This window comes from Diplotaxodon limnothrissa, linkage group LG1 (assembly GCF_057381915.1).
Source record: "Diplotaxodon limnothrissa isolate DT_005_m linkage group LG1, D_limnothrissa_male_GT1.1, whole genome shotgun sequence".
NCBI lineage: Eukaryota > Metazoa > Chordata > Actinopteri > Cichliformes > Cichlidae > Diplotaxodon > Diplotaxodon limnothrissa.
The window spans coordinates 31,387,764-31,409,287 of record NC_140596.1 but is presented as its reverse complement, the minus strand read 5'-3'; the positions used below and the strand labels follow the sequence as shown (position 1 = coordinate 31,409,287).

At 39.4% G+C, this 21,524-nt stretch overlaps 1 protein-coding gene across 4 annotated transcripts in view; it reads right to left on the bottom strand.

The window, feature by feature from the left end:
* znf609b (zinc finger protein 609b) overlaps nucleotides 1-20,136 on the bottom strand; it is an 82,830-nt gene extending 62,694 nt beyond the window's left edge. For 3 of the 4 annotated variants that reach the window (XM_085349805.1, XM_085349816.1, XM_085349823.1), the window contains exon 1: nucleotides 19,543-20,136. The gene's annotated coding sequence lies outside the window, so the exon portion shown is untranslated. Of the gene's footprint in view, nucleotides 1-19,538 lie in introns of all 4 variants that reach the window. The other variant, XM_085349810.1, reaches the window with a different exon arrangement.
* Between the last annotated feature and the right edge of the window lie 1,388 nt (nucleotides 20,137-21,524).

Sequence of the window (21,524 nt, the reverse complement as noted above, 5' to 3'; positions counted from 1 at the left end):
GGGGCCAGAATACAACCTCGGGCAGCTTGTCAGTGAATTTGATTTTTTCATATATTTGTAAATAAATTGTTTTGATAAAACATAACCTTTCTCAGTGTTATTTCTGTTTTATAGAAGTGAAAAACTATTTTATATGTTAGAGGTGTCACAAAGCAAGAAATATTAGTGTCAAAGGCACTTTTCTGCTTGAAATGTATTTTTCACAAAAAGCTCGTTTTCTCCCTTTTTTTGGTCAAAACAGGCATTTTTGGTGGAACCCACCTCTCTTCTACAGCTGATTACTAAAGAATGGAAAATGGTAGAAACAAGCTTTTTTTTTGGATGAAAGAAGAGAGTCTGTTCTTCATTTTGGTAGGTTCAGCGTTTATATGATCATAACACACAGTTTTCTGTGGCTCTTCAAAAATGAGTGAAAATGCTCAAAAACCCAGTGGGGCAGTGGGGAGTTACCTGATTTGAAAATGGCTGGCAGTGAATGAGTTAATACATTATACTCAACACTCTATAACCTCTTAATATAAAGTCTTCCAGTCTTTTCTGCAGTAGTCTTCCACGATTTCTGGACTGGCAGAACAATGACTCAGACCAAACCAGATGTAGAAGAGCTGCTGTTGGGCAGCAAAACTTAAAGCTCTTACACAACGCCGCTTTAAAAGGTATATTGTCCACAGTAGTGTTCCAGTAAAATGGGTTAGGTGACAGAACAGAAGTAACACTCTTTTACATCTTGCATCAATGTCACATCAGTACATAAACACTAAGGTGGACAAATAAGGCAACGCAGTCATCATTTGATCACAGCTGAAATGCCAACGTAAATGTTAAACTCGACTACAAATATTTACCTCTGCTGCCCCACAGACTGTTTTGGAATATTAAATAAATAAAATCTATTATGTGATCAACTACACTGACATTTAAACTATTTGCTCACAGAAAAGGTTAGATGCATTAGGAAACTGACGTCTTGACATTACACCCTCTCAGCACCGTATCCGAGCAGGTGTATTAAAGCGTGCACAAAAACCAAGACAAGCCTTTGCAGATTCCAGGAGACAACATTTTATTTTTGCTGCGACTTATTGTAGATGTCAGAGCAAAACATGGAGGAAAAAAATCATTTAAAACTATTGAACCTTTTATTTATGACCACTTCTGCAAGATGATTGCACAGGTCACCTGAGACAACCCTTCCCAGTCTGACTTGGACTGACTGCAATCACTCCCAGAGAGATTTTGAAGGTTTCCTAATAATTACTGTCTGATTGATGAATGCAGACATGCAAATATGTTGCCACCAGTCAGATTAAGTCTTTGTTAATAAGCACTTGAGGAAAGTTGAATATTTGGCATATCACAAAATATACCGACAAGAGCAACACATTCATAATTAACTTAAGTGATCCATTATTACTGGGACAAAACTGACCAGGCTTAGTGTTCACTCTCATTGTAAGTTCCATGTGTGGCAGGCTTATTTTTCTGTGACCACACAAACAGCAGATTCTGGCAGCGAGTTAATACATCCTGCATGATTAATAAAATTGGCATAGTGTTCGCCCTGCTTTGAAGACCAACTCTGCACTGGTGCGTTGTCAAACCGTTCCAACGTGTGCCTCGCTAAAGCTCTTGCATTTTTGTTCCAGAAGGAAATGTGAATGGACTTCTGAGTGTCTAGCTCACAGCTGATAACCAAACCAACAGAACATCATGCCAGTTCTGCATTGTTGTAACTTTACAAATCAGTCTAACTTCAGTGCCAATCACTCATATCAGTAACAGTACAAACGTTTCAAGCAACTGTTACAAGAAGAAACCAAATTCCTTAATTATAAAACCTTATTGTTAGTAGTATCTATTTAAGGCAGATGACTGCAGTAATAGGGGAAATGTCATGGATGGAAAAAGATGACATCTTGAAGTGACATGTCTAATAGTGGGGAAATGGTAACTGCCAACGGATTCAGCTGGGGCTATACAAAAATCTACTTGCCTAGTGAAGCCTCTGTAATTATGTTGTATGCTTAAACAAAGCATTTTGAGATGATCGCTCTGCACAACAAAAGCTGCCAGATTAAAGAAATGAAAAATGGCACAACAGACGGGGCTAACAACTACTTTAATTTTTATAAGGTGCTGCATTTTTACAGCTTACGCCCCTCCCCCTCCTTTGATAGTGATATCAATAGATTAAAAGAAAGAATAAAGCCTTGATCTGGAGGTTTAAGTACTTGACAGATTAAGGCAACTCTGCGTGAATTGTAATCAAATTGAGATAAATATCAGGCTTGAACTATTCGAAATAAACATATGCCTCAGATGATTCAAAGCTACAGAACATCAAGTGCGTTTACGGTCATTTGATAACGGAAATGCTTGCCCCAGTAAATCAAATTCTTCTGCCTGTCACAAAGTATTAGTGAAATGCTCTTAGAAATAACCTCAGCACAGTGTTAACACTATTCACCGCTATTCATGGCAAAGAAAACATCAACAAAAATGCACTAAAAGATCATCTGAATTTTGTCAAGTAGTCAAAGAGTGGTGGGTACTTTAAAAGGAAATTAGACTCACCTAAGAGAAGAAATAAATACTCACACTGTGGCTTGTCTGTGGTTAGAGCTGATGCAGAGAGCGAAAAGAACACGCACACGTTGGCAAGAGAGTAAGAAACCCCCAATCCTAAAACACTGACAAAGAGCCATATTGATTTTTCCTCTGCTCAAAGAGGACTCGAGCAGAAACAAGAGCAACTCCATTAACATGCCGAGCCATTCCACTATGCCATGATTTCTGAATTACCAACGCTAGTCTCTAAGATTCTCAAAACACTTCTAATTATCTCTGCTCTCTCCGTTCTATAATTGAGGCACTCTGTCTCAATGGAAGCTGATGTAGCGGCAGTCGCGGCATCTACTATGGCACTCTTCTTTGCATCCATGGCCAGCTGCACAATAGGCACACTGACTGCGCAATCTCCCAGTGGAGAGACTTTAGGGTTGATATTGCTAAGGAATTTTTAGTAATACATTACTGCATCCATCTATATGTTTGCACGTGGGGCACAGGAACACTTCAAGATGACAAGTATTCATCTAGCCTGTCATCTCTGCACACCAACATGAAAGTGGAACGTCGTCACAAATACCACACCAGGGGCTTTATCACCTATTTAGCAGTGAAAGATAGAAAGAACATCTTATCACTTAAAAGAACACACTCATTCATTCATTCATTCATTTATTTATTCATTTTCAGGCACAACAAATACCTATATTGAACATAAAATACACAAAACAAAAAACAAAACTTGCCTGAAAAAGGAGTGGGACGAAGAAAACTTATTAAATCCCACCCCTATACTCACTCATCAACAAAAAAAAACAATAAACTTCCCGCAGCTACGCCCATCATTGCATACAGACCCATCAACAGCCCCGGGCAGATACAAGCATCTAAGCGGCAGCTCGCAACCAACAATTAGAGCCTTCATAACTGAATACAGAATATATAAATTATAAATTGCATTACCACAGGTAACAGGCAGTAATAACTACAAGTAACAGACACACATACATATACATACATATATATCTACACACACAAGTACATATATGTACATACATACGCACACTTTATTTTTTATTTTTTATTTTGGAATCCATACCAGCACACTAAACCAATACTCTGCATTTCATTAAAAATAACTACTTAGCATTAAGCCTCATATAGAACAGGGTTGAGTGATATGTTCCACTAACCAGCACTTTGTGGTAGAACAATATAATCTAGACAGTTAATAAAATAAAGCAGCCCAATTCAACTTTCAATTCTTTTTATAACACACATGTAAAATCTTCTAACGCCTAAAAACTACCAGCTGCGAACTCTGAATCACCAACAGCTGATATATCTGTTCAATCCCCAACACTAACAAGTCAATGAGAACACCTGCACAAAGACATCTAGGCTATTTTCTCCTTTTTTTAAAAATGTGCACAACACTCATGGTGGAATTGTTTCCAATATCTTAAAATGTCAGTGGAAAAAATAAAAAATAAAACCAATCACAGCTTTGTTTATCAGTCTTCAAAGAGCTACACAGACTGCACGAACAAGGACAAAGCGGTAAAATTAGAATGTTAATACTGCAGGACAAACTGCCTTGTTTAAGAGTAACATCTCCTCTGTGGTAATGATGATTGACTTCGACAACATTACATTCCTCCACAAGGTAGTGAGACTTAAAACACTCGATGGAGCCCTTTAAGCCAAAACAGAAAAAAAAGATGGTGCCATCTGCATTACAATGCAACAGTATATTTAGCATCTGAGCTGTTTAAACACTGAAACAGAAGGGACCATAGCAATAACTTCTGTGGTAATATCAGTTAGAGCTGATGAAGAGGTTCCCCTTGACACAAAACGGTCTTCTTTCTATAGGGGTTCAAGATAATTCAACAAAGAGTATGAAATTTCATTCCACAGCTCTGGTAGTCTTATCAAGCCTAAACTAATTTGGTTACAGACAGACTGTTGGCAAGTGACAACCACTCAGCAAGACTGTGAGATAAAAAGGATCAAGTAGTACATTACAAAGAGCTGCTTAGCAACATTATCGAGTACATCAAACACAAACTAGACAAAATCAAGTGCAATCTAGACATATCTTTTTTGACTGCTATCACTTGAATAATTTCTAAATGAAACTGGTTTACTAATGCTTATTGCAATGGTAGAGCACAAACTCATTAAACGAAACTAAATTATTCAGACGAAAGAGAATAACAAGTGTAGATAAGAGAGCTCTTGAAGTGCTTTGTGTTGACTTTAGGTTGACATCTACAACCCCACCAAAGTAAGATATGCGATGTTGGTAAAATGAAAACCTCAGGGTATGTTCGCGTTACGTGTTTGCTGTGCTGAATTTAATGTCTGGTCTTGACTATCTGTCTTACTTTGCTGTCAACATAGTGTTCCTACATGACAATCAAAGTGGAAAAAGATGACATTTTGTCATACTAGGTACCAAAAGATCCACGTCCATCAACAGAGGTTCAAAAATAGACATATTCAAAACCAAAAAAAAAGTAAACAAACATTAAGTGGAAGCAACTTCCTGATTGGCAGTGTTTTTAATCCAAATACCATAAATACCATAAATACTTAAACAGGAGCTCAGTAGAGAAATGCACACAAGGCCAAATGATAGAAAGTGTATCCAAGAGCACCAGCATTTCAGTATTTTAATAACATTTATCAAGAGGACTAGTCCATACAACTTAATAACATCTACTGGTAAGCACACAGACATCAGCCCTTTTCCTCAATATCATTTTCACTTGTGCTCAGTTGCTTTCGACATGATGGGGTATGATTTCTGTTTAATGGGCATTTTCTTTTCAGCACCTCGTTGGCTTTTTAGAGATGGTCTTAAACTTGAGTCAGTGAGCTGTTGAAAATAAACAACCCAGGCTTTAGCAGTAGGAAATCAGCCTTTTATCTTCTTCTTTTTTTTATTTTGCTTAGGGAGTCTGCCCACTGAGTGAAATGACCCTGAAATATATAAGTGAAATCTCTAAGAGCTGGCTGAAATCTCAAAATGCAAGGAGAGGTCATTCAGTGCTTTCTTTATCATCTCCTTTAGCATTGGATATACACTGGATACACCCAGCAATCCTTTAGGACAACAAAGCATCTTAATTCTATATTTAATTTCTTGTAGCAGCAGCTTTCAAAGTGGGGTGATGTCAATAAGGCACACAAGTCATGCACATGACCTGTGGAAACTTAATGTTTCCATATACTAAACTATAAATATGTTGTTAAACCCACAGTCAAACCATGGTGGTTAGTGCTCTATAAATAAAATGATCACAGTGCATACACAGATGTGAACTACATGAACTAATACCTACCCCCACACATTAATCTAACCTTTAAGGCGAGAATAAGAAACACTACAAAACAAATACGCAATAAAAACTCTGTAATGTCACAGATGATGGTCCCTACTACCCAAAAGCTTTGTGCCAGCTATGCTGTCACAATAAGGCCAGTGTATTTTTCATTTACCTCTGGTTAAACATTGTGTACACACTACCGAAACCTTTTAATCTGTTTTGACCAAATTTGTCTGGTGATTCTTTTTTATGTCCCACTGACAAGAGAAAGTCAAGGTATTGTCCAGACGCTTTTCTTTTGCAAGCTCCTTTGACTACGATGACCTGGATGACTGAGAACCTTCACAGACACGTCAAGGTATTGTCTTTGTCTTCTAAGCTTAAAATAACTTCCTGTTAAGTGTTGGCTACAGAGTGGCTGACATCCTTATAAGAACTTTGTTTGGAACATCAACAGAGACCAGCTTCAACATATTATTACTTAACCTAGTGTAGCTGGATTCCCTTAGCACCTTGGGTATCTTTCCATATGACCTCACGAATTCTCCCTCACAAATTTACTTGACATCATGACATTTTCCACTAAATTCAAGAAAAGGTGTTTCAGAAAACACACACAATTTATTCTTTTTGATTATTTAGCTGTAGTAAAGCAAAGAAGAATGGCTAATTTAATCAAACAAAGCAGGGCTGAAGCTTGAGGTGGTTAGTCAAAGTGATACGATCAAGCTCCTCCTCGCTTTGAGACTTTACTCCGAGTATCTGCTGTCAGGCTTTAGTCAGTCATCAAATTTAGATCACTGACTGATTTCTTGACTTAGACAATACTGCACGCACTAAGGCTGCACATTTCCTTTTTCACACTTTTAAATCAGAGGACAGTCAGTACACAGAAATCACAGCTACCACAAACACTTTCATGTAAACTTGCAATTGCTAATCTGCAAGACTTCAGTTTCAGTAAAATGGCGGGGAGGAGCTTTAGTCACAGACTGGCAGGAAATTGCATCTGCATTTACATCTATGGAAAACTTGGGTAAATATGTTTGGGTAAATATTGCCAACAGCGAATATCTGATGACTATGCAGCAAGTACCAAAAAACAACGGACTAACTCTTTCTCAGTTGGCTGAAAATTCCAATGCAGGGCACAATCATACTGTCAGTAACAACAGTCGAATAACAATTACATACAGAGGGATTTCAAGATGAGGGTTGAAGGGCTTAACCCTCTCATTACACAAGTGTGTTTAGTGTTGCAAAAACCATAGGCATGAGAATGGTTTATAGAGAACAGGAAAAAAGTGATGAGTCACTCATCACAATGTAGACGTGTGGGCTAACCCTCATTACCTTTTATCCTGTTATGAAACACTTTATGCAAATGGGAGTGGTCTCTTCCAAGATAACAATGCCTCACTGAGAGAGCACGAGGTCTCACTGAATATTCAATAGGTGACAAAATGATGTGATTGACATGCTATGACCATCATGGTCACCAGATCTCAACGTGGTTTACTACTTAAGAGAGAATCTGGACCCTCATTTTAAGATATCACAATTATCATTCTGGAAGAACACTCCTGCAGCAGAGCCTCATGGACTTTGGACTTTCTTAGTTTGACACGTCAAGCGAGGTGCCTGTAAGGACGGAGCAGTAGTTGGAAGCCATCCACAAAACACCGATCCACAAATTCTACACAGAGATGCCTGAGATCACTAATTTCAGATCACTAATAATGAACATTGTGTATTTTCCCAACATTTTAAAGATAAAAATCAAGGTTTCAGGTTGAAACTGAGAAAACTTTAGGAAAAAAGCACAAGAGAAAAGGTGCACAAGTAAGAATGCAAAATTATAATGTCTTACTTTTTTTTTTTTTTTTTTAAATCAGGTGTAGTATGCATATACCAGTGAGAGACAGTGCTGAAGCGCTTTGCACCGACTGAAATGTTAAAGTATTATTTTGAATAGCCGATATATGATATTTCCCCATCAATCAATATTAAGGTTTTCCTCCTCGACCCAGAATGTAAACTGAAAAAGGAGCTGAAATGTGCGAGCTAAAATAAGCTTGTTTTATTAACTTAAATACTGACTGACAAATGAGGGAGAAGGAAGAGATGTGAAAGGAACATGGCCTCGGGCTAAAGAGCAGAAAGTCCCTGAATAACACTGCTCTCTGTGTCTGTGTGTGTGTGCAGCAGAAAAGATAAAGACACTACTTTTTTCCCTAGAGTCTTTTGTCGACTGTTTATTACATGCATTCCTGCACGGGCAGCTCACCAGGCAGGATTCCAACAAATTCTTAGTGAAAAGTGAAATACCCATCTGCACACAGTGCATTCAGTCAAGTTAATGGTATCTACTCGCAAATTCTCTGGACCTTTCAGGCTTTTATACTAGTTTATTCCACGAGGAATCTTCTATTAACCTACTACACTGAGGATGACTGAACAATAGAAATCAGTAATAAAGCAACAACAGCACCACAGTGAACACTGGCATAACCGCTCCTACAGAGTGTCAAAAGTCCAACTATGAGAAAACAGCAGGCCACTGGTGAGTGACTAATACACTGCACTACTGTTTGTACCATAGACAGTTGTGGTGTTGCCATGTGAATGTCCAACTAGAGAAAGGCTGAGGACAACCATTAACCTCAAATAACTGCCTGCCTCTCTTCCAGCAGCTGCCTAACAGGGGCCGAGTCAACAAGCGAGGCTTCAAATGGCATTGTCACTCTAACATGGTGGCTACCCACAATCAATGCTGCACTGATCTGTCCCTCAGAGACACAAGTGTCATGTGCAAAAAATGACAAGAATCAAGAGTAAGCAATAATTTGGACCCAATTCACTCTCGATCAGAGAACTGGTTTTGACAGCGTGGAATCTATTGCTGACAAATTATCTGCAGCACACTATGTAAAAATCACATCTTAAATCAGGAGTGGGCAATCAATTTCCCCAAAGGGCCAAATGAGAAACTGGGACCAACAGGCTACACTAAGTTCTGCTTAATATTAATTGTATCTCTTATAAGCTTATTGGCGTGGCCCTCCACAACAGTCCCAGTTTTTCATGTGGCTCCTTGGGGAAAATTAATAGGCTGCCTCTGTTTTAAAGGGCACTTTAACTTTGTACTTGAAGCATAAAGACTCACAACGCAACTGCTCATAAAAACCACACACACACAGAAACGTGGGCAGTAACATCTGACAGTAAGGCCTAAGGTGCACACTCTATCACCACCAATGTTTGCAGTGCTGGAAATCGTATGCGAGGTAAGAAATGCATTCTATGCTGCATTTCTGTAATGGGGAAAATAGCTACATTAAATCATTTTCTTTGACTTGTCTATTACACAATACCTATAATAGGTTATAGCTAATGAGTGGTCCCACTTTTCACTGTGTATTAACCTTAAACAATACTGTTTAATATAGTTTTTAATATTTGGAGCTACAGTGCATCTTCCATGCTGGACCATGTGACAGAGGTCTAGACCAGCTTTCCTTTAGAACGCGAGTTTAAATACATTCGCCTTATTTGGACATTTGACATCCTTGTTTACACATTTGCTGCCACCGTGACCACTTGGTCATCCATTAAAGGAAATGTGTTTCCGCCTCCAAAAATGCAACTCAGCTATGTCGGAGCTCAAACGCACCATCACTTAGAAAAGTATAAGAGCTGAGGTTTGCTTGCTTTGTCCTCGTGTTGTCACCAATGCAAATGATTCTCCTTCAATTCTCCATCTACCTCTCCTATTCCCCATGCCTGTTTGTTCTCCCTTTTCCCCAGCATCATCAATTTTCTTTTATAGCGGCTGCCAAATTAAAATGCAAAGCAAACAGGCTTTCTCCGGCAGATTACTGTATGTTACAAGTAAAAGCTAAAACAACCAATCACACAATATGCAGACCATACCATGTGTGCTCTTTTTTAGCTGCAGTATATTTAGTCTGATATATTCACACGTTGGAGCATCCTAATATTTCATTTCACTACTAATAACACTAAAGCTGAATTTATGCTTCTCTGGCGAGTTGTTTCTCTGCTCCTGTTTATAGATGCCTACGGCGTGGGAAGTGATTTATGGTTCAGCGTAGGATTTTAACCCGTTGGCTGTCGTGGCATTGCTACCTCACTAGATGGATGTGTTGTACATTTTTGTGCCATGCTGTGTATTTATTTCCCAACCAAGTAATATCATTTACCTTCATGTATTTGCTATGCTGTGCTTACGTGATTTAAAAAAAAAAAAAAAAAAAAAAAAAAGAGCAAATATGTCCATGTTGTTTACATTCTCAAAGAAATAGAAAATGATGGTGAAGACTAAGCTGTTCCATTACTCCCATGAACCCTTTACAGCCTGTGTTAACCTCACACTGCTGCATCTTAATCCAAAGGCATAAATCTGCCCTAAGCAGCTGACTGAAACATTACACACCCATATTTTTTTGCAAACCAGTCAGGACAGTTCAAACCACTAATGTTAAAGCCACAAGAGCTACTACTTGCGAGACTATGCACGAGTGCTGCTCCATTTGCGTGTTTTTGATTAACTGCTTTCTCTGCCCACAATCTCGACCTTAAATAGGATCTCTACTCTTGAGAGTAACCGGGTTTCTCCACTGATCTTCCTTGATCGTTTGTGAAATCGCATAACACAGTTTTATCGGGGTAAGACCTACATTTGCTGTCCAAATAAGTGAATTTGTTCCAGCGTCTTGTCAGATTAATTGGAAAAATGAACAGGGACAGATAATAATGACTTCCTGCAGGCTGATTAGATTTAAATTTCCTGATTTCTGGCCTTAGTATTTTAATTCATTTGCATTTTGTGGTGCTTTCCGTCAGATTTTTTGGTTACACAAAGTAATCTGGTGATTATCTTTTTGATAAACTTATTATCAGCCAAAGAGTCTCATTATAAATTTCCCATAGCGCAAAATAATGTTGCTAACCAACACAATGTTGCAGATCTGATTTCCCCTTTGTTTTTGTTTGATGTTTGTTCATTACTTGTTTTGTGTTTTGATTATTATCATAGACCTAAGCATATTTTGACAACAGCACACAACAGCCCCAATCTGGTTGGCCTAGGTAGAAAAAGGACATAAGAATCAGTGTGCCAGTTAACAAAAACTGCCAGCAGACTACACAAAATAGTTGGAAGTGATCCAAATGTGGTCACCCAGGGTAACCAAACAACTAGTACTGTTGAAGCCTGAGGCCCCAAATAAGATTTCCTGTAACTACGTGCCAAAGCTGACTGTTGTATAGAAGATTGGTTGATTTCATTGGGATTTTTTTGTAAAGCCCATCTGATACTGGGTTTTTGGAACCAATGCTGATACTGACTTTTATGCTACAGTGACACTAGAGAAAACAGTGGAGGGAGACTGTAGCACCAAAAAATAAAAATGACTGGGTCTCTGTGCAATGAACTGCTTCAAAGATGGAGACTAGGTTTGTAACCACTATTCAAAGCGACTTTGGTGTGTCAAGATGGTGATAAAACAGCAATGAAACAGAACCAGTTTGTTATCAGTTTGTGATTAAATAGGGTGAAGCTGGCAATTACATGAAATCTCTTTACGATAATATAGTGATTCACTGTAAGAAATCTGTAACAATCGCAAATCTGTTGCTGTTTACATACACAAAGAAATCACATTAAACAAAGTCCAGTCAAGACTGGAAATTCCCCCTGAATAATGATGTAGTAGTTATGGCAGGGCGGGGCTTAACTACAAAATGATAGATGTTTGGCAACCTTGCTTTTATATGAGAATATAACCAGATTACAACCACTTCGCAACTAGATGACAACCAGTTGAGCGCCGTCTCCTATTGCAAAACAATGCATCACAGATAAGCAACTCATCGGCACAGACTGACTCCGATCAATTGCGAATTTTTTGGCAATTGATTTGTGTCTATAAATTGGACAGCATTTATTCCCAAACCTCTGCTAATCTCAGAGTGATTGCAGTCAGTCTGAATCAAAACACAAATTTTTGTGAACAGGTTCCCTCCCCAAAGGCGACCCTGGCAGAAAGTGGTCGCCACAAGTACTTGAAATCCGTCACCAGTAGCAAACCAGGTCAATGGATTCACTAAGATTTTGGACTCCACTGACCAAGAAGCCAGCTTTCCTAATTTTTTATTCTAGTGTTACAGAGCCATTAGACAACAAAGGTTTTCAACAGTGATATCGGTCAATTAGCACAAGAAAGCTCCTTTTAAATTTTTAACTACTACATTAAACTTTTCTAATCAACAAGCTGTCTAATAATACACGTTTCTAAATTAACTCAACATCTTTTTGTATTAAATTCTATCAAAGAAAAAACAATTCATATCAACACATTAAACATTTACACCAACACCAATAAATCTGCAATACATCCATTTCCAGTTTGTTCTATCCGATAACGCAAGTGTAAAGCACATCTCAAATCACTGTACAATTTAAAGCAAAAATAAAAACCTGGCCTATTACTGTTGCTCGAAGATCCAGCACTAAATTCTTCAGTGATGTTTTCATTACTGAACAGCTGAAAATACATAATGCCTACTAAACTAGCCCCATGATATATTGAGCCCTGCAAAAATCAAACAACTACAGCCTTTAATCCCAGTTAATTCTTTATCCATGCACAGTAAAAAGGAACTGGACATGATCGCCGTGCACCTCGAACGACAACCCTTTGGTGGGCTTTAAACCGAAGCCGCTTTGATGGGAATGCGTTTCAAACTAAAACAACATTAAAATTCTATACATCTGTTTCCATGCATGCCCGGGCAGAGGGATGAAACAGGATAGTAGATCTCTGTTAACACTTGCACAGTTTTAGACTGACGAAGGAAATGGTGCTCTTTGAAAGTGGTTGCCGTTCCAATTGATCATCCGTGTTTTTCACATTAGACTGCAGCAATTGTGGATGTTCTCTCATTTACTCATCAATATAACAAGCAAGGCTGGTGTCATCTGAGAGCGACAACAGTTTCTCTTTGATTCTACAGATGACAGTGGATTCTGCTGTATGATTAGGGCAACAGGGATAGAGCCTCCCACTCACTGCCACCACGCTACACTATTGATGTGCTCTGAGGAATTCCCGCGCATCACTTCAAAGACCTTTCTTGCTCTACACTAAGCTCAACTCAAAAACATATCTTCATAAAAGACCATGACATTCCTACAGCTAAAAGCGAGCTTATATCTGGGAAAGACATAATTGCTTCGCGTCAAAAAATGGATACGCTGTATGTTCTGTAGAGCAACTTAGAAAAAAAATAATATTATATTGTAGCATTTTCTTTACTATTTTAATCAACCATTTATAGATGTGCATGTAGCAGCGAAAAGATAACCACTGTCAGGAACAAGTGATGCACCACTGATTAATGAGGTCACACTGCTTATGAATGGAGGAGTGAAGGCAGCACTAAATGCAATGGTGTGGTAAAAAACCCCAAAGGTTTTGTAATAACAGAAACACAACTATCCTTTTGAATCGACCCCCATAATTGCTGTGGCTTTCCTTTCTACAATCACACGGGACGATACTTCAAACCAAAAGCAAATGAGACAGCATTTCTGCAGCACTCAAGTCTGTGCTGCGCCACAAAAGCTGACAATATCTTTATAGCCTGTGTGGGGGAGACTTGAGTGTAACCTGGGCTCACATCCCAGGAAAAGATGGATCACTGGTTTCTGGCAAAACAGCAGCTGTGCAACAAGCATTCAAAGTGCCCCCCCCCCCCCTCCCCCGCTGTAATGGGCAATTCACAAGTGAGAAATCCAATGAAAGCTGCAAAACCTGAAGCAGAGCTGCATATTCTGATACAACATTACAGCCCGCACGACAATTGTCACATCCTCAACTTTGTCAACAAAATGGTAGCCTCAGGAAATAGAGACGGCGGCAACATCCACACAATCAGTTTTCATATATAAAATCTATTTTGGGGGCCAGATGAGGCACATTTTCCCCCCACTACAAGCTTCCCTAGCCCACCCACACAATGGATGGCTCAATAAATATTGCCATCTATTCTGACTGTCAGTTTCCATTGTCCTGCATTTACTATGCTTGAACAAGCAAATAAAAAAATAAACAAAAACACAAAAAAACCCACCATTTTAATAATTGCATTACATAATTACGCATTTCAGTAATATTTCGCAGTTTTCAGGTGTAGCGCAGCTTTTAAGCCTTGCCGCGGCCTTTTACATTATAATCTCGACAGTCATGTTCATATCGAAAGATGATGGAAATTACATAAGCACTTCTGAACCGTCCACCCACCTGTCTTTCCACAAGCTACGAAAACAAGACAGGACACTCCACGGAGCACTTGATTGATTACAGGAACTGTTTAATCAAAGTCTGAACTCACTGCAGACCTAGTCAGCTGTTACAAGCAGATACAGCATAGTCAAAATTCACAGGTAGCCAAGTGTGCAACACACAGCGGCACAGGCTAAAAATATAAACAATCAACCGTTTTCTTAAGTTGTTGTCCCCCCAAAAAAAGGATTTAAATATGCCATCAGAACATATTGGGTTACCAAAGCCTATGCTACTTTCTCTTCATGCTAGAAGTGTGAAATGAAGTCCCAGGTGTCTCCCTCACTCCTTTTCAACTGTGTGCACATGCAAAGGAAATAGCGAAAGCTGCACCTCTGCAGGTTAGCTGTTCCAATGGAACACAGTATGCACTATGGTAGGTAGGTAAGTAGCTATTTTAACCAAGTGCTATATTGCATTAACAATTACTGACTACAATTTGGAGGTCAGGTCATGTAGGTAATGCTGTTTTTCTGAAGGCACTCAAGCGTTCCATGTTAGAGCTTCCCTGCAGTGCTTCAATAAGCCCATCCCCCCATCACTCAGAGTGGATCGCTTCAAAAGAATCTTAACCTTGGAGAAACGCTGCATGTATGTTTTAAAGTACAAAGATTTTCATCTAATCACAACCTGCCTATTGACACTAACTGCATTAAAGCACTCGCCACTTCACAAAGGGAACTGGAATCCATATGAGTCTCATTCCTCATGATCCATTTCATTGCTAATGTAAAACCCAGGAGTATAATTGAATATGTGGATATATGTGCACCTGTAAAAAAGGCTTAATTCAAGTGGTTTGAAAATAAAAGGCACCGTAAGCCTTCAAATGACCAGCTACCTTTGAGGATATAGGTTAAATCCTTTCTGAGTTTGCTATCAGCTGGTGTGTGGCCACGACATGACGGCAGCCTTACAAAGCCAACATAATCCCCTTGTCCTGGACTAATCTAATGCCCTGGACTAATCTAATGCCCTGGACCTCAAAACAAACACTTTTAATGCTCTTCTTGCACAGTGTTTCTTTGGTATATAGTCTGAGGCACAACAGATTTTTAAAAAGGTGAAAGGCTGGTCACAGTTAACGCAAAACAAATCTGAGCCAAAGCCCAGTGCCATCACGTACATTAGTAACTTTTACAGTCAGTTGCTGTCCTTTAAAAACATTACATACCAGCAGCTGAGTTATCAAGGACATCATACTGTTGAATAAGGAAATGGGAATTTCCTCAAGTGGCGTTGCTCTCGTGTTCAGTCACTTCACAAGCTATGGTCTGTCAGACTGTATAAAATCTATCTGCCATGCTATAACAAGGATCCTAACACCCTTATAATGATTAAAACAAATTACTACTTAAAAAAAAAAGAAAAAAAGAAAAGGTAATCAGATGGAGAGGAACTGCCTTTGAAAAGGTACTGAGCTGGAATGAAAGCTATGCCAGCTCTATGCCTTACAGTGAAATTGCTCAATTTTGTCCACCAAAAGAAAAAATAGCAAAGGACATGTTTGCTCTGTGGAAACATTGCTATTATTAAAAGGGACACCAGTGCTTTCACATGTATGAATTCAATTTCAGGGCAAATCCTCTGGGCTTAACACTGTTATATTACCGTCTTTTGTATTGATTTCAATGTGACAAAGACATGAGAAGAATGAGTAATAAACCTCTAGGTAAAACAAAGTGTTCAAAAAGAAATCAATACAAAACAAGTCGGTAATGATACGTAGTGACCAAACACTCTTCCAGCAAGCGTAAAAGACCTCAATCATTTATTGGAACCACTAGCAAATTAATGTTAGTCTGGTTAAGGTGATCCTTTTGCTGCCCGCTCTGATATAGGTTATTTGGCTAGTTGCACTGAAAATAATATGAACCGTCACTAAACCTCAGAACGAATGCATTTTATGCTGCCTTGGGTCACGTGCGTGAATTTCTATTGACTTGACATTATTTCACATAAGTCACTTGAAATCATTAAGTCCCGTCAGGCCTTAATGACTGCATACCAAGTCTTAAATGAGGAACTCTTACACCTCTATGCCAAAAAGCTGGTATGAGAAAACCACAGGTCTGCTGCAGACTGGCCTGGACTCAAACAACTTCCAACACGTCCCACATTGCCGAATAGGGAACAAACGCTTCATGCACATTATTCCAAAGTAGCTTAATATTACAGTGCAGAAAAGTGTCTTCAAATGGTGTCCAGAGTTTTCGCGAGACAATGTATCCAACCTGATTTAATAGTAAATGAAGCATTAGCCAGGAATGCCTGAGGCTCTTGAGAAACCAGTGACATGTTTAATGATTGAGTATTCAGTTACTGTCAACTATAGTAGTTTTGTGTAAACAAATACATTTCATTAACAAAAGAACCACTCATTCTCATTGGTTTCACCTCATTTACGGCTTGGGTGGATGGTACAGTCGATGGCTCAGACAGCATTTCGCTCTTAAAGTAAGAAGATAGTTACTTCTATCACTAAATTTAAATTGTTAAGGCTTCATGGTGGACAAATTGTAGTTTGTTTCATTTCTGTACTTCAATCTCATAACCTATTATTGGAAAATGACATCAGCTTCACCTACTTATCCATCTACCTCGAGTACTCTGTAATAATATCTGAAGTTTGGGGTTCTGCAACCGCTTGCAAATATCTCATTGCGAGATCATCCACCCACGCCAGATATCCTTACACTTAGGCATGCCACATGGATGACCTTGAGTGTTGTATTGTAAGCACTTAGCGGTTGTGCTTGCAAAAACAGAAATGTGCAATACAAATGACAAATGTCCTCAACAAATCATATTTAATTGACTGCCAGCACTAGGTCATCGTACACATTAAGCAGGATTGTGCAAAGCCTGTGACACGTTTATGTTGCAAGCTTGCACAACAATTAAAACCATGTCTCACTTTTTCCCAATGAACCCATGCTGTTAAAAAAATAATAATAAAATTCTGCACACTGGAGCATTTTTGATATATATATATATATATATATATATATATTAGAGCTGGGCGATATATCGAGTTTTTAAAACATATCGATATATTTTTATACGAGATATAAGATGTGACAATATCCTTTATATCGATATAGTCTATGTTACGTTATAATTATAGTTGTGGAGCCGCAAGTTTGCCTCTCTTTCGTCCACTTTTGTCTCTACGCAACGTTACTCCGCCTCGCCTTCACTGAAGACAACTCCCCCTCCTCCCCCATCGCTTCACGTGCAGGCAGCGACAAGACGGACACGGCAAATCTCCGTTAACGAGTTACTGCGCATCGCCCCATGCGTGGGGCTGGACGGCGTCAACGTGCTAACGAGCTAACCGCGCTAACGAGCTAACAGCGCTAACAGCGCTAACCCTAAAATCCTTTCATTCTCTCAAAAGTTGATAGCGCGCCTGATGTATGAATTCTGGTTGTGCTTGATGGCCGCGAACCGATTTTATGTGGTACACGGCGCTCAGCAATCTGTCAAAATGTTTGAGTACGACTTTGGTCAGCTACGGAGCTGCACCGCTTGATAGGTTGTCGGCGCATTACGGCTACCGAGGAGCTTCGCGGAGTGATACGTACTGTGCATCAACGTAATATTACCGTATTGTGTGTGTATAAGGACCATAAATGGCACCTGTAAGAGACGTGGTTATGAAGCGGATTTCAAACTCCAGGCTGTCAGTCACACAGCAAAACTTGGGAACAGAGCAGCTGTGAAATCTGTCTTTGTTATTACGCTCAGCATCTTTTAGTTTATATTTTGACTGCACAATTGTGAGCTCTTTGTTTAGCACAAAAACAACCTTGTTTTCTTTTATTTATGGAGCATGATTATTTAATGAATGCTCATAATTTAATTTTGAGTAATTTTTCATGTACATCTGTGCTGTATGTTAATAAAAGTGCCTGTGTGACATCTGGGACACAGCTTTGACTAAGAACTCTCTTTTTGTTCTTACTTTATGGCTTAAAAAAAAAAAATCGAGATATATATCTTATATCGCCATCCAGCTAAAAAATATCGAGATATGAATTTTGGGTCATATCGCCCAGCCCTAATATATATATATATATAAATAAATAAATAAAAATACATTTAACACTACTGCAGTCTTGTATCTTGACTAATGAATATGTTGAACACTTTAACCTGCAGCTAAGTACTAGACTGAGACTACTTTGCTAGTCTTTAATGTGGTCCTGTTACAGTCCATGGAGCAGCACAGACCATGGGGTAGAGCACAGGGTTAGCCCACAGTGGTCCTGTTAAAAAGGAAATCTTGTGCTTGAGCTGAATGACTCAATTCACTGAGATGGGACACCCCCAAGAACATGAGCTGACAAAACGTGACTTGTTTAGTTTTTTTAGTTTGTTTTTTTTTTCGGGGGGGGGGGTTCCATGGAAGTCCTTACCATAGCTACATATTAACATGATCCACCATTTTGTAAAATTTTTAGCTGTAATACAGAGCACTTTGTCTGAAGCCACAACCTGTAACAAGAGTTGTAGCACTTGTTTACACTGCTCTGTGTGTGTGTGTGTGTGTGTGTGTGTGTGTGTGTGTGTGTGTTAACACCAGTATACGTGTGGTTTCAAACAGATTCACACAGATCCTCACACTCTGCTCTAAATCATCACTAGTAGCACGTTAAAAGATCAGGCTTTCATTTTCATGTCTACTTAAGTGCCCCTCGCAATTCACTAACGAGACCCCCTGGGAGTCCCCGGTACCCAGATTGGGAAACACTGTGGTCACTTCACTGGCGGAATTTGCAGCTTCAAATCTGCCCAGATCCATATTTTATCTCCAAACATGGGGGGGGGGGGGGGGGGGTCGTTTAAAAACAAAAACTATTAGTGAAGTCAGCCAAGTGTATTCTGGGGCTAATAAATATTGCAGTCCCCGAGGGTAACTGTCACGACCCGTGAGCTCAACTTAAAGAATCTGTTAGCAGTGCTTTAACGGTTACGGTACCAGCTTCACTTTCACACGTTAGCTGAAGTTCAAGAAGCAGATAGAGCTAACTTAGCTCGGTGTAATGAGCTAATCTAAGTGTAACGTTAGCTCTCTGGCAGACAAACAATGAGCTCAGAGTGCAGTCAGCCTTGGCTAGCTTGCTTGCTGCTGCATGCTGTGTTGGCTACATAACGTAAAGCTAGCCAGCTTGCCATGCACACAAGGCTAACGTTAAATGGCTAACGACTCGTAGCACTATCAACAATAAGAAGAAAAAAAGAAGAAAAAAAATGTACTTACTTACCGACTTAGCTAGACACTCCTATTCCAAACCGTGGTCTGCCCATGGTGGTGTATGCTCCATAAAAAGAACAAATCAACGGTAATTATGCTTTACTTATAAGAAAACCTCTAAAAAAAATCTGAAGCACCAGAAAGCAGTGGCAGCGCACTCCCCAAGACATCCAACACAAGAGAGGAGGGGAGGCCAGCGATTCACTGGACTTCTGCCATCACACTTCGAGATACCGTCCACAGCGTAAACAGCCGAGTCCCGAGCGCATTTTTATCGGTGCCGTCTCAAGCCAGACACAAGTCCGGTCCTCTCCAGCGACCCTCTGTCAATTATTCCCACAGCAAATAGCTTTCAATCCAGGTTAATTCCTCCGTATTCACCGTCTCTGGATGAGCGCCGTGCTGGTTCTTCGTGTGGGAACTGATACAATGTAGCCAACCAGCAGCAGCGATTAGGAAATCCAGGATAGAGAAGTTCCTCTCGGAATGGACTGGGATACGTCAGGTACAATGCATGGAACTGGATTAACCAGCCTGGACTGTGACTGTGTGTGTGTGTGTGTGTGTGTGTTAGTTTTCAGCGAGGGGATATGCACCAGCTAGTCCAGCCCCCACTGAATGCGTTGAGTTCTAGCCGCTGCTGTGGTTTTTACACAGAGACAGGGCCCTAGCCAGGATTTTAAAAAATACTGAGGTCATAGGTTCAATCTTCTCCTCTCTCAGTTCTTATAATGGAGTAAGGCTTCTTTAAGCTATCTATAAATAATACTGCTTTCCTATAAATAACACCGATTTCAGATTTATTGTTAAATGTAGGACAGAGCACAATTACCAAATGCAACTAGCAGCCCAAAACATCAAAATGTTAAATGCAGCCTTCCATGATCCAGAAAAGACACCAATAATCCTCCATAAATTGTCTGTAGTTTACTCACTTAAGTGACTCTTCATTTTTTTTAAAAATGATGTGATTTGACATTAAAAATATTTTAAATAATGCCTTCACATAAAAGTGTCTAAAACATTAGAAAATACCAAACAGTAGACAATAGACCACTTTTTTGCTACATTACAGTTCAGGGATAGAAATGCTAATAATCTGATGATGATGATTTGTTGATGACTGTGTGATAATGGGAAGTCAGACATAAATTGTCTGGCCTTCATCATGTGTTTATAAGACACAACTAATGATATTGTCAGTACACTCCGAAAAATATGCCAGTTACTCTTGGCCTATCAAAATTCAATTCAATTCAATTCAATTCAATTTTATTTATATAGCGCCAAATCACAACAAAAGTCGCCTCAAGGCGCTTCATAGATACAGAGAAAAACCCAACAATCATATGACCCCCTATGAGCAAGCACTTTGGCGACAGTGGGAAGGAAAAACTCCCTTTTAACAGGAAGAAACCTCCGGCAGAACCAGGCTCAGGGAGGGGCGGTCAACATCATAGGTATATTTTTAAATCAGTCGTGTGACAGGACTCTAGCTCCCCTTACTGCTTCCATAGGAATTAAGAGGGTCAGTCTCAAACAAGTACTGCCAATCAAATGTACTTGAAGTAATCATCAGCAAATCCGACTGCCTCTTTAAGCGCAGATGTTTTAGCAGTTTGCTGGTCTGAGGGGTTCAGGTGTGTGTAGATACGATTTTCTAAGTAGTATGACGTCCTAGCAAATTCATCACAAGGTCAGACCCTACAATGCTCAGGGAAATTATAAAAACGGGGGAGGGGGGGGGGGGGATCCAGGTGGTACATTTTAGCCTCTAGAGACCTCAGTTAGCATGTTAAATGTGTAAAACATGTTTCAAACAGTATCCAGACCAGAGTTTTTCAGTAATGAACAGCGGCATATTTAGCAAATACCAAATCAACAGAAACACCTCATACTAACTTGTGAAAACAAGCCCACAAACTCAGTGAATTAAAGGGACATTGTAGAGAAAAATGGACCAAACTTTCTTGACAACAATATGAGACACTG